The sequence below is a fragment of the Octopus sinensis genome, linkage group LG12, assembly GCF_006345805.1.
Source record: "Octopus sinensis linkage group LG12, ASM634580v1, whole genome shotgun sequence".
Lineage (NCBI taxonomy): Eukaryota > Metazoa > Mollusca > Cephalopoda > Octopoda > Octopodidae > Octopus > Octopus sinensis.
Window position 1 is genome coordinate 45,840,918 of NC_043008.1, and position 13,737 is coordinate 45,854,654.

Sequence of the window (13,737 nt, forward strand, 5' to 3'; positions counted from 1 at the left end):
ACTCTGCTGTGCATGCGCACTTAATTTTAATGTTCTAGCTCACTTGCGCTGTATACAGCTTGCTTGGGAGCAGGTGTATAGCGTGTGATCGTCACATTGATCATGACAGAGAAATTTGTCATGGTGATACGTGCTCAGAGGCCAGCTCAAAGTTTCAGAAAGTGTACGGAGAGCAGTGTATGAGCCGAACACAAGTGTACAAGTGGTTCAGACGTTTACAAGATTACCGGACAAATGTCGATAATGACGAACGTTCTCAGAGACCCGCAACCAGCGGAACTGAGAAAAATATCGCAGATATGCTTGTAGTTGCGAGCGGAAGATGTGCCAATTAGTTACCGTTCGGTTCAGTCCATTATCACTGAAGATTTGGGTATGAGACGCGTGTCTGGCAAGTTTGTGCCAAAACTGTTTTCAGCTGACCAAAACGACACTCACATTGCACAAGATCTTGATTTTTGATGAAAACGTTTTGAAAAATTTGCGTAGGCCTCTAAGCAGGTATCACCAAGCTTTTGGCGAAATTTGATGCAGATCTCTATTCAACCTTTTCTTTGCATAATTATTCATGACATAACTCCTTTGAAGGGAATTGCCTCCGTGATATCCACCATACCATATCACAGCGAATTGATGAAAAATAAGAAAATGATTTGCCTTTATTTAAATCACTTTGAGATGTTAAATGAAAGACTCCAAACAAGGAATAACGCATCTATGTATATATTCATATACATGTATATAAATGTGTGTATGTGCATGTATATATATATATATATGTGTGTGTGTGTGCGTGTTTGTATATATATATATATATATATATTTATGTATATATATATATTTATAGATGCACATATAATATATATATATATACATCTATCTATCTATCTATCTATCTTTCTATCTATCTATCTATCTATCTATCTATCTATCTATCTATCTATCTGTTGTCTGTCTGTCACTTTATCTAAATGTATTTGGGTGAGTGAGTGTCTGTCTGCATACAGCAAGTACGCTTCACGTACAAACGTAAACTAGAACGTAATGCTATGTTGTTTCATTGATAAGATTTAACTAAAAGGAAAAACAAATCCTGACAGGAAAGACAAAGTGAAAGTAGAAAACAATGGCGGGAGAAATCTGAGAGATTATAAATAAACATCTAAGCTAAATTCTATTTTAGTAAGAGTATCAGTATTGATATTGACAGAATAGGATTTATGATTCTGGCGACCCAACGCATACATCCAAGCGCCATACATATTCTTCGACACTCATAATGACTAAGAGAAGTTATATATAGAGATGTATTTGTGTGTAGCATGCTCTAAGTTACATTGTCATAATCACGCAAGCATACACACACACTAACACACACATAGACACACATGCACACACAACCATATTTCTAAATCTATGTCATACAGTACGTTATGACTGGTATCAGAAGGCGAATATCCATAACCAAAAGCGAATTAATAAATTACTGCAGCAATAATAGTGTAGTGTTTAAATGCGAAGCTATAAAACATAATATATCAACAAGTTTTAGCCCAAACTGTGAGCATAGACTGGAGTAAGCCTCCTGTGTCTACGTGCAATATGTTCGAAGGGAGAAACAGAAAGGTCAGCCAGACGGATTCAATTCTCTATAGGGTTATTTCGGCAACTGTTTACTTTCTCTATTTGTTTATGACGAAACTAACTACATATGCACTAACGGTATAACTTAGGTATAACTTTAGGCGGCGAGCTGGCAGAAACGTTAGCACGCTGGGCGAAGTGCGTAGCCGTATTTCGTCTGCCGTTACGTTCTGAGTTCAAATCCCGCCGAGGTCGACTTTGCCTTTCATCCTTTCAGGGTCGATTAAATAAGTACCAGTTACGCACTGGGGTCGATGTAATCGACTTAATCCGTTTGTCTGTCCTAGTTTGTCCTCTCTGTGTTTAGCCCCTTGTGGGTAGTAAAGAAATAGGTATAACTTAGATTTGCATATGCAATGCATTTTTGCAGTTTTTGTGACTAATAAAATGATTGTCCGATTATTACATTTTGTTTCAATGTTGTAGAGAATAGTCCTGTATAATGGCTAGCAAAGTACGCAATAGTCACCAGCAGACGATAACATGAAGCTGGGAAAAAACATCAACTTGCTTTGCTGAAAAAAAACGAGGATGTTTGAGACCACCACATAACTAAAAAGAAAAAACTGCAAACCTATATTTCTAAGTGAATGATATCAGGGATTGGATGGTGGATGTCAGCGAGATGGTGGCTAAAAGGAAAACTTTTATGAATGGAATCACTGTATTACAATACGTATTCTATTATCGTAGCCTGGCACAAAATTGAAAACTATCTGCGTTACTCTGGACTAATATCACATTATAACATCCGAAATACTTAAAATGACAATGATGTTGTGACACTGAAGGGCAACACCTAACTGGAATATGGTCATGTGTAACATTCCATACCATTCAAACAAGACCATCCAGCATCACCAATGACCGTGAACCATCTTTAATGCTATTCAGTGAGGAAAGAAGCCTCCTTCAAGAATACTTTGCTGGATCTTAGAGTGCGATCCTACGATTACTAAATAAAGTTCATACAATAGATAGTAAAATCCACTAAATATACCATTTATTTAACTAGGAGTACCAACGCAGCATGATGGCTAGTTTGAATTTGTGTACATGAGTGTGTGTTTATTCCGGTTTATATACGTTTATCTTATATATACTACTGGCTTGCTTGTACAAGTTTATTCCAGAATGTATAAGACTATTAAGTCTTATTAATACATTTCATTTTGTTCGCATTTCATGAAGTGATAATTGATACGCTTGAATTAATTTGTAAAATATTTTTAAAGTGATATGGGAAGGAATTGGCTGTCATTTCCGTCCATTTACAGGGAAAATATAAAACATTTTCAAAGACATTTCCTTTTATCATAGAACCTATTAATTTATAAAACAATTCATGCGTTGTATAAATATGAATCAGCCAACTCAGGGATTGAATTGCTATTAAAAATTAGAAAATTTGTATCCTGAAAAAATTAACGAACTATATCAGAATCGACAGGAATTTTGGTTTCCATTGATCAACGTAATATGGAAAGGTACTGGTTAGCGAAACTTAAAACTGGAAAGGAAAATATTTCAAAATAAGAAAATATAGATCAGAATTCGAAAAAGATGTTTAATAGCAAATTAAAAAGCCCCTTGACCAGTTGGTATTCATGATTTCTGGGTAAAAATATCTCTCAACTGTGCACAGACAAATACAACAAAAAGAGTACCAATCTGGATGGGGAAAGAAAGGATGTTGCTAATAAAGCAGGTCAAAAACAAACAAAAAGAGCCGTGTGGGGTTACGGAGGGGACAAGTCGGTAATTACGACACAGCACGACTATGTTTCTTTGGAGACGAGACAGAAGTTGCTCGGGATTGTAAGGGACATTTTATTGCGCCCTCCACTTCGCCCAATCTCGCGCATGTTTCGGTCTATTTTGAATCTGTATTCGGTTATATTGATCCAAGTGCACATTTGGTGGAGCTCTTTTTGTCAGGCCGCTTCCATATGAAATGCAAAAGAAGAAGAAAATCGTCAGTTGCAGGAATTAGAAAGAAAAGTACAGTTTCAACGCAGATTCGCGTCAACGTGAAGTGTTTTCTCCATTAAACGACCCAACATGCGATGGACAAAATGTTTGATTCCTGTAAAGAAAAGAGTCTGTATGTTGATGGCAACCGAGGATGCTGCAAGGGTATCACTTTGCTCTGAAATGGCACGAATAATATAAAATAACTTTAGCTGTATCTCAAAATAAGTCCATAATCCTAGAAATATGATAGTGTTGTAAATGGAATAGCGAAAATTATTTCGGGCAAATTAAAATTTGACGTTGAGAAGAATGATAGAAAAAATATTAGCCTAGAAAAAAGAAACAGCTCTGTAAAATCAATAATTCTATTTATTCTTATGAAGAATTTTCATTGTTCAGGAAGACATGTGAAATAGGCAATGACAAAGAATGTTTTATTTATTTGTGTGTTTTGTACATAGCGAATCGATAAATGTACGTTTAGTTGATGAAGCGATGTGTCATTGTCGATAAACTAACCCAGCACGGATATATATATATGGACAGACAGACAGACATACAGACAGATAGATAGATAGATAGATAGATAGATAGATAGATAGATAGATAGATAGATAGATAGATAGATAGATAGATAGATAGATAGATAGATAGATAGATAGATAGAAAGGAAGATATGGATATATTGATAAAGATTTAGATATAGATTCAAATAAGTATTAGAAACAGCTCGAGGGATATAAACAATAGCGAACATAGACAGGCAAAGTAGCTACTTTGCTAGTTGGTGGGCAGGCTGCGCTTTTAAGAGTAAGGAAATATATTCCCATCAACGTGCTTGGTTTTAAAACACCTGGAATTCAGTCACAGACAAGCAAGATGACCTGCATCAAGTTCCATTCTGGGGCGGTGTACATGGATGTTTCGTCTTTCTTGTGTCTTGTCAACACTGCGTCCCGGAACAAGGTCCGATATACGCTAAATCACCCTCTGTCCCAACTTTCGTACCACAGATGAAAATTCAAATCTGAAATGGAAGCGGCTTGAGGGATATAAACAATATGAAGCTCTCATAGACATTATATGTGTCTCGCTAGTTCAAGGATAGACTGTGTCTGGGGTTAAAAAACCTCATGCAAGTTATCTCACTCGTCTATGACCAATATTTTGGGATGGGAACTTGGAACTCAGTGTAATTTAACAAAAAGAGACCTACCCTGAAAGACAGCAGATTTCAGCACTGCCACACAATCCCATGTTTTGATGTGTCTCCTCTCCTATCTTTTCTCCTGTCAAAGGTTGTTCCTCCAGTGTTCGCCACCTCACCTCGTTATGGCTTAGCGGACCTTACTGTTTGTTTCAACTGTCCTGTTTTTGTTACCCTCTTTTACCCTCCGCAAATCCCAATTTTTTTTTTTGCTTTGCAGGTGCAACTGCTTCTCGAAGACACATCTTGTCGTAATTGCTCGAAATGTGGAGTAGATAAAACAGCCGACAGCTGATGAAGGGTCGTCCTTTATATTACTTGCCTTGTTTTCCATTTATTCCTTTCATTGTTTGCAGAAAATGTTCGTATTCCATGTTTTCTTATTTTGTATTTCATGTTATTTACGTTTTGTGACGTCCTGTACCTATATCTGCATATCTATATGCATATATATTTAAGTATGTACATATATATGTATATATGCATATATATATATATATATATATATATATATATATATATATATATATATATATATATATATATATATATATATATATGTATGTGTATACATTTATATATATGTATGCACACACACACATATATATATATAAATATTAGGGAGTAAATCCAAACTTACAGGGGAAAATATTTAATATATATATATATATATATATATATATATATTATATATATATATATTATATGATTGAACGCCACGCATCCATTTCCAAGTAAGTTTTGTCTCACTCTCTCTCTCTCACTCTTTCTATATATATATGTGTATGTGTGTGTGTGTGTGTGTATCTGTGTGTGTGTGTGTGTGTGTGTGTGAATAAACTTCAAGATATAGGCACACTTCGGAAGACCTCAATTGATTAAACGTTGTTAAACGTTTACACTGCAGTTACCCTGGTTCAAAAAGATATGCTTATACCCAATCGGTTAGAAGAATCGTTATGAGCAGCGAACATTAATAAAAATCAAACAAGCATAAATGCCACACACACACTACGTAATTTATTTGTAATCTGCAAGTTTTTCAATGGCATGAAACATCGTTGTTTATACAATCAATTAGAATACGCTACTTATTAAGACGAAAGGAATTCATAAGTGCAGTCATATGCTTCCGCCTCTCCGCCTCCGTCTCTATGCTTCTTCTCCTCGCAAAACGTCTCCGTCTCTATATGTGTGACGTTACCGTACTGATTGCTGGCCACCAACTATCATTCCGCATTACGTCTACTCTCTCTGTACCTCTCTTTCACTCCTTCTCTCCTCATCTCTCTACTCTACTTAAAAACATGACTAGAAAAACCGACCAGCCGACCGACCAGCCATAAACAAAGAGACAAACAAATAAACAAACAAACAAACACTTATATTAGCTGTTTATAAATATAGATTAACCTTGAATGGCATACAGAGAATACTTCAGGTAATTTTAATTCCATAGCAGATAAATATCTGCATAATTATTTTTATGATAAAAAAATTATAAAATATATATGGAACCTACACTTTTGAAATTGGCTTGAGATAACCTGTACAGAGTGGTAGGTATATCATTTCTGGGATGGAATACGTCAATTGATATGGAAACAGATTTGATTTAAATTTGGGAAAATAAAGATCACAATTGAATTTTTCTCTTTCTATATATTTAATAAATAATAACTACGTTATTATTTGTGAGATTAAACGCTTCAGAGGTCAAAGCTTGAAAATTGCAAGTAATCGAGTTTATCGTCAGTTTTTATTATTACTATTATTACTATTATTATTATTATTATTATTATTGAGTGAGAGAGCAGTTCATGCCATCAAAGTGACACTGGGGTAAAATATACGAAGCCCAATATACCCATCATGACTACCCGTCTGATAAAGGTACACCAGGCACATGAATCACAACCATATGTGCGCGACATGGTGATCTTATATCAAGATAAACAGCACATGATCTTGCAGGTGGGGCCCAGTTAGAATTTTCTTCAGGTTGAGTAGCCCATCCCGCTCAAACGGTCCCTGAATAAGGGTTGTTTAAGGATGTTGAAAGAACCACCCATGTTTCCAGAGGTGAACTATTCAAACCCCAAAGAATCCCTCTCAACACATGGCTATGATGCTCCCCCACTACTTCTGCTCGTGATCAGAGATGCACATATCGTCAGCCACTAAGGGACATGCTCAACTGGTTAAGGTCAAACAACTGACAAGCAAATCTGTGGTATTGAGCAGAATATTTGCTGTAGCCCATCTTTTATACCAAGACAAAACAATGTACATGATAACACTTCCAATCAGTTAAGATCAGAAGCCATGAGAGCCACTGCCTGGTACTGCATCAGGGCATAAAATTATTATTATTATTATATTATTATTATTATTATTATTATTATTATTATTATTATTATTATTATCATTATTATTATTATCATTATTATTATTATCATTATTATTAATATTATTATTATTATTATTATTATTATTAATATTATTAATATTATTATTATTATTATTTAGAACTGTTATCACGAAAATAATATGTCTGGCAACCTATTTATGCTCTCTTACTGACGATAGCATCCAAGCAAATCTCCGGTTCAATGTAGCTAAATATTCTGGAATGCTTATTTTAAATAGCCGCGTCAAAAAAGTGGCCAGCTGGCAGAATGCTTCCAACTATATCAATCTAAGAGAAAAACTATGGAAAGGGAAGATATAATTATAAATTCAATGGGCGCGTTTCCAAAGTATCAATAATATAAACATAGTTTCATGAACATAGAATATTCATTTGCATAACCACACACACACACACAGGCATACACACACATATATATATATTTATGAGCAGTATAAGATGTGGAGTCTTCAGTTTTCAGAGAAACGTCGACTTATGGACTCGGCTGTCAATCTGAATAGTATATATATATATATATAATATATATATATATATATACCTAGGACTATATCCCATTTTTAGGAGGGTGTAGCCACAACAAGACACACACCAGGAATTCCATTCATTTCCCACCTCAAAGGGGTGAGCTCCGTCCCCTTCTGGGGGTCAAGGCAACGAACGCAGCTCCCAATATCAACAGTGGGGCCCGACACCATATGCTGATTTACCCCCGCCACATCATGCTGATTCCATACCCCTTTGAGAAACATCAAAATTCACTCATCCGTCCACAAACACTCTCCAAGCTTTCCTATCGTTTATAAACTCTCATGCCTCTCTTACTCCAACAACTCTAACCACCAAAGCTGTCCTTACTCTATCCAACCACACAAACCGAGGTCTGCTTCTGGTTATGCTACCTACCACTTCGACCTTAAATTCAGTTTATCAAGCACAGACACAGACGTATACCCCTAAAACTCACACTCACATTTATCCTTTTCCCCTTGTACTATGGCACTATACAGACACTGCACCAGTCCTTTTGGTACTCTTCCAGCTATATAACAATCATAAGCCTCACTAACCATTCAATCACTGTCACTCCCTCATTCTTTTAGGCATTTTACTGTTCACCCATCTATACCTAGCGCCTTCCGGTTTGCTTATCTTCCGAACCTAATCCCTCACCTCCTCATTTCCAATTGCACCATAGTGTCATTCCCCTGCAACAGGTATTCTCCTCTCTCCTCCTACAGCCACTAAACTCGCCTCCCTATCATCTTCCGCATTTAACATCTCACTAAAATACTCTGCCCATCTACTTTGTACATCCTTACATCCTTTCAACAGATCTTCATTTACATATTTTCGCCCTTTCTCCCCTTCCCCCACCACCTCTCTTACCCTCTCTACCACTTTTCAAAACATGTTTTTATTTCTTACAAACTGTTCACTCAGCTTTTCCCCGAACCTTTCACTCGCCTCCCATATCGCCACCCTCGCCACCCTCGCCACCCTCGCTACCCTCGCCACCCTCGCCACCCTCGCCACTCTCTTCACTCTCTTTTCTCTCTTCACTTTTCTGTAGCGTTCATAAACCCCTCCGTCCCTATTCTGCAACCACACTTTTTGGTTCGTATCCTGCTTTGAAACTAAAGAGTACCAGCGAATTTGAATCAAACTGTTTTGCTCGATACATGTAACCACCCAATAAATTGATTGAGTGCCTTTCTTTCTTTTGTTGTTCACTCACCCACATACATACATACATACATACATACATACATACATACATACATACATACATATATATATGTATATAGGGAAAATTCATAAAGAGAATCAAGAGACGAAGACAGGTGGTGTAGACAACAAACAGATGTATTAGTATAACGCTCGGGAAGTGAAACAATCTTTAACGTTTCGAGCTTACGCTCTTCCACAGAGAGGAACACAGAAAGAAAGAAGGAGAGAAACTAAAGAATGTGTAGTGGCTAGCGATCTATTATGGCGAATGCCGGAGAGAAGGGTCACACAGTAGAGCTAGGGAGAAGGGGAGATAATAAAGTAGATGTGATCCCAAAATACACTCTGCAATTTTCTATTGACACGAATGCAAAAAGGAATCATCCAAGAAGGATTTCAGTGAACAATTTTCATGGTGTTGCACATTTAGATGGTTTTATTAAATCCATTCAGTTCTTAAACATATACAAATCTTGGAATTAAATGGCTTTGATTTACTTTCAGGTTACTTGTGACCAAAGCTGTATATGTATATTTATATATATATATATATAAATAAATCAATAAATAAATAAAATATATGCATATATACATATATGTACGTACCTACCTCTACATGTATATATACATGCATATATGGGTACAGGACACCCAAAACACGTCGAACACAATGAGAAACGAAAACATAAACACAAAACCAAGGAAATACAGTACAGGACATACAAAACAAGGAAAATTCCCCTTCTTCAGTCGCCTTAATTTCATCTACTCCACGTTTCGAAGGTCAAGAAGGAAAATGCTAAAACTTTACATAGTTTTAATACATTTTGAAATATATCTTAAATATATTTTGCATTATAATTATCGACCGGTTTCCCTTTTGCTGATCATGACATTGAAATTAATGTAATTTCGTATTTCCTTCAGAAGATTTTAGTCCATGTACGAGGAGAAACTTATGAAGGAATGATTAAACAATTAGAAGAACCTAAGGCGACGTAATTGGTGAGCATTAATAGTGTGACAAGGGAGGTAATTTACCTTCTTTCGGGGAGGGATAAATATGCACAGAAACTTGCAGTAGTGAGAATAAATATGTACAATGGTGGGTATGTGATCATGAATTAAAATATTTTAATTCATATTAATCTCCTCAATGAATGATGAAAAATTACCTCTCCTGTCCCCAATAATAATGATCGCCAAGTACCTCCATTGAGATTTTAATACTTGTTCAATGATTTATTTATAAATTTCTCCGCTAAAATGTTCTTAAGAAAATACGAAATTACAATAATTTCAATGTCACGATTAGCGATAGCAAAACCTGTCGACAACCTGACGTGAAAATATATTTTATAACATATTAAATCTATATAAAATGTGTGCATTTTCCTTCATTTATTTTATATATGTTTTTTGTGTTACTGTATTTATGTATATACGCTTACACATACATATACATATATATATGTAATTATATATATATATATATATATATATATTTATACGTATATTTATATATATATATATATATAAATAAATCAATAAATAAATAAAATATATGCATATATACATATATGTACGTACCTACCTCTACATGTATATATACATGCATATATGGGTACAGGACACCCAAAACACGTCGAACACAATGAGAAACGAAAACATAAACACAAAACCAAGGAAATACAGTACAGGACATACAAAACAAGGAAAATTCCCCTTCTTCAGTCGCCTTAATTTCATCTACTCCACGTTTCGAAGGTCAAGAAGGAAAATGCTAAAACTTTACATAGTTTTAATACATTTTGAAATATATCTTAAATATATTTTGCATTATAATTATCGACCGGTTTCCCTTTTGCTGATCATGACATTGAAATTAATGTAATTTCGTATTTCCTTCAGAAGATTTTAGTCCATGTACGAGGAGAAACTTATGAAGGAATGATTAAACAATTAGAAGAACCTAAGGCGACGTAATTGGTGAGCATTAATAGTGTGACAAGGGAGGTAATTTACCTTCTTTCGGGGAGGGATAAATATGCACAGAAACTTGCAGTAGTGAGAATAAATATGTACAATGGTGGGTATGTGATCATGAATTAAAATATTTTAATTCATATTAATCTCCTCAATGAATGATGAAAAATTACCTCTCCTGTCCCCAATAATAATGATCGCCAAGTACCTCCATTGAGATTTTAATACTTGTTCAATGATTTATTTATAAATTTCTCCGCTAAAATGTTCTTAAGAAAATACGAAATTACAATAATTTCAATGTCACGATTAGCGATAGCAAAACCTGTCGACAACCTGACGTGAAAATATATTTTATAACATATTAAATCTATATAAAATGTGTGCATTTTCCTTCATTTATTTTATATATGTTTTTTGTGTTACTGTATTTATGTATATACGCTTACACATACATATACATATATATATGTAATTATATATATATATATATATATATATATTTATACGTATATTTATATATATATATATATATATATATATATATATATGTATACACACACACATATATATGTACATTTTTATATATACATATGGATGTATGTATGTATGAAGTATATTTTCCAGTTAAATGTGGCTAACCCTTGAGGTTAGATGCTACTTTAGCTTGTAGCCCCAGGAACACATCTCCTCCAGCTGGCTATTGACTCACTTTCTGTCCCCTATCAGTATTTGCAAGGGGAAGTCATTCTTCCCATCTTCAACCTGACATGAAACACACGGACCAGAGTACAGAATGTGTGTCAATAGCCAGCTGGAAGAGGTGTCCTCCTGGGGCTACAAGCTACAGTAGCATCCACCCTTAAGGGTTAGCCACATTTAAGCGGCGAATATACTTCACGATGTCGTGCAGCTACTGTTTATACCTTGCTCAGAGATTTATATGTATGTATGTATGTATGTATGTATGCATGCATGTTTGTATGTATATATGTATGTATATATGTATGTATGTATATATGTATGTATGCATGCACATATATATATATATATATATATATATATATATATATATATATATATATATATATATATATACCTGTGTGTGAGTGTGTGTGTGTGTGTGTGTGCGTGCGTGTGAGTGTATATATATATATATATATATTGAGAGAAATAGAGCAAGTGATAGAGTGAGGGTGAGGGACAGACAGTTTACTTACAAGTGAGAGCAAATGTTGAGAAAAATTAACCTGTTTTATTTACTGATTCTGTAGCGTGCATGAAGCGAACATGAGCCATTAATACGCTCATTGAATATGCAACAGATCAAACGTAAAGCGATAAAAGGATTGCAAATCAATACATAATAATCTTTCTTGTACTAAATTGGATCATTGATTTGGGCAATTATTTTTTTGCTTCCTTTGGGTAATGTAAAGTTGTGCTAGGAAAAGAGACATATCGATTATAGTTGAAACGCTTTGTTTGAAGATTAGCTGTACATGTCAAAGTACAAACGAAAACCTACAAAACATCAAATATTGGGTTTTCAATTAGAAAGGAAATTTTAAACGAAAAAGTCCTCCTTTTCAAATTCATACATTGAATGCAGAAAGTATTTACATATTTTTTGTTGCAATGAAATAATATATCTAAAATATAATATATATATATATATAAATATACATATATATATAAAATGAAAATGATTACTATGTTAGTCTTGATAAGAAACAAATATATTATTTTCATTATAGAAATATACTAATGCTTACTCCTACTGTTAATGATTTTTATGCACAGTGCTCAACTTGTACTTCTCTTATCGACACCGAAATGATGAATGGCAAAGTTAGCCTGAACAGAATTCGAACTCCAAAGGTGAAGACGGACGAAATGTCGCTATGCATTTTTCGCTGTGCTCTAACGGTTCTTCCAGCTCACGCTTTGATAGTAATTTTAAAATATAACAATAATTGATTTAAATTTTGGCACAAGGCCAGTAATTTACGGGCAAAGGGTAAGGCGATTGCATCGACTCTAGTGACCAACTGGTACTAATTTTCATCGACCCCGAAAGGAAGAAATGCAAAGACGACCGTGGCAAAATTTGAGCTTCGGAGATAAAAGCAGACAAAATGCCACGAAGAATTTCGCCTGCCGTGCCAGCCATTCTGAGTGCACGTTGCCTTAAAAACGATAATAATAGTAATAATAATCCTTTCTACTATACGCACAAGGTGGGAAACGAGTCGATTGCATCGACCCCAGTGTTTCATTGGTACATAATTATCGACACCGATAGCACGAAAGCCAAAGTCGACCTCGGCTGAGTTTGAGCTCAGAACGTAGCAACAGATGAAATAACGTTAAGCATTTCACCTGATTAGCTGGCGATTCTGCCAGCACGCCGCCTTAATAATAATAATAATAATAATAATAATAATAATAATAATAATAATAATAATAATAATAATAATAACAACAACAATAATAATAATAATAATAATAATAATAATAATAATAAAATAATAATAATAATAACAATAATAATTTATTGGCCACAAGGACCCAAAAAGCACAAAGGGGCATTACTCAAAACTAGCAAGGGACGAAGGGGTTTAGACGATGCGTGTGAACAATATTCAAAAGCAATAGAAATCAAGCAATTAAATTCCCAAATATCAGGGGGTCCAATAAGGGCGACCAAGGAAACCCAACACACTATAGATACCCTGATTAAACAGGCAGCCTCAGGCAAATAGCT

At 34.8% G+C, this 13,737-nt stretch overlaps 1 long non-coding RNA gene across 1 annotated transcript; it reads right to left on the minus strand.

Annotated features, from left to right (window-relative positions):
* Positions 1-12,994: 12,994 nt before the first annotated feature.
* LOC118765586 lies at positions 12,995-13,477 on the minus strand. Its single transcript, XR_005001446.1, has 3 exons — positions 13,460-13,477; positions 13,295-13,299; positions 12,995-13,085 (listed from the first exon to the last, which is right to left on the minus strand). It is a non-coding gene; the product is annotated as an uncharacterized LOC118765586 (long non-coding RNA).
* Between the last annotated feature and the right edge of the window lie 260 nt (positions 13,478-13,737).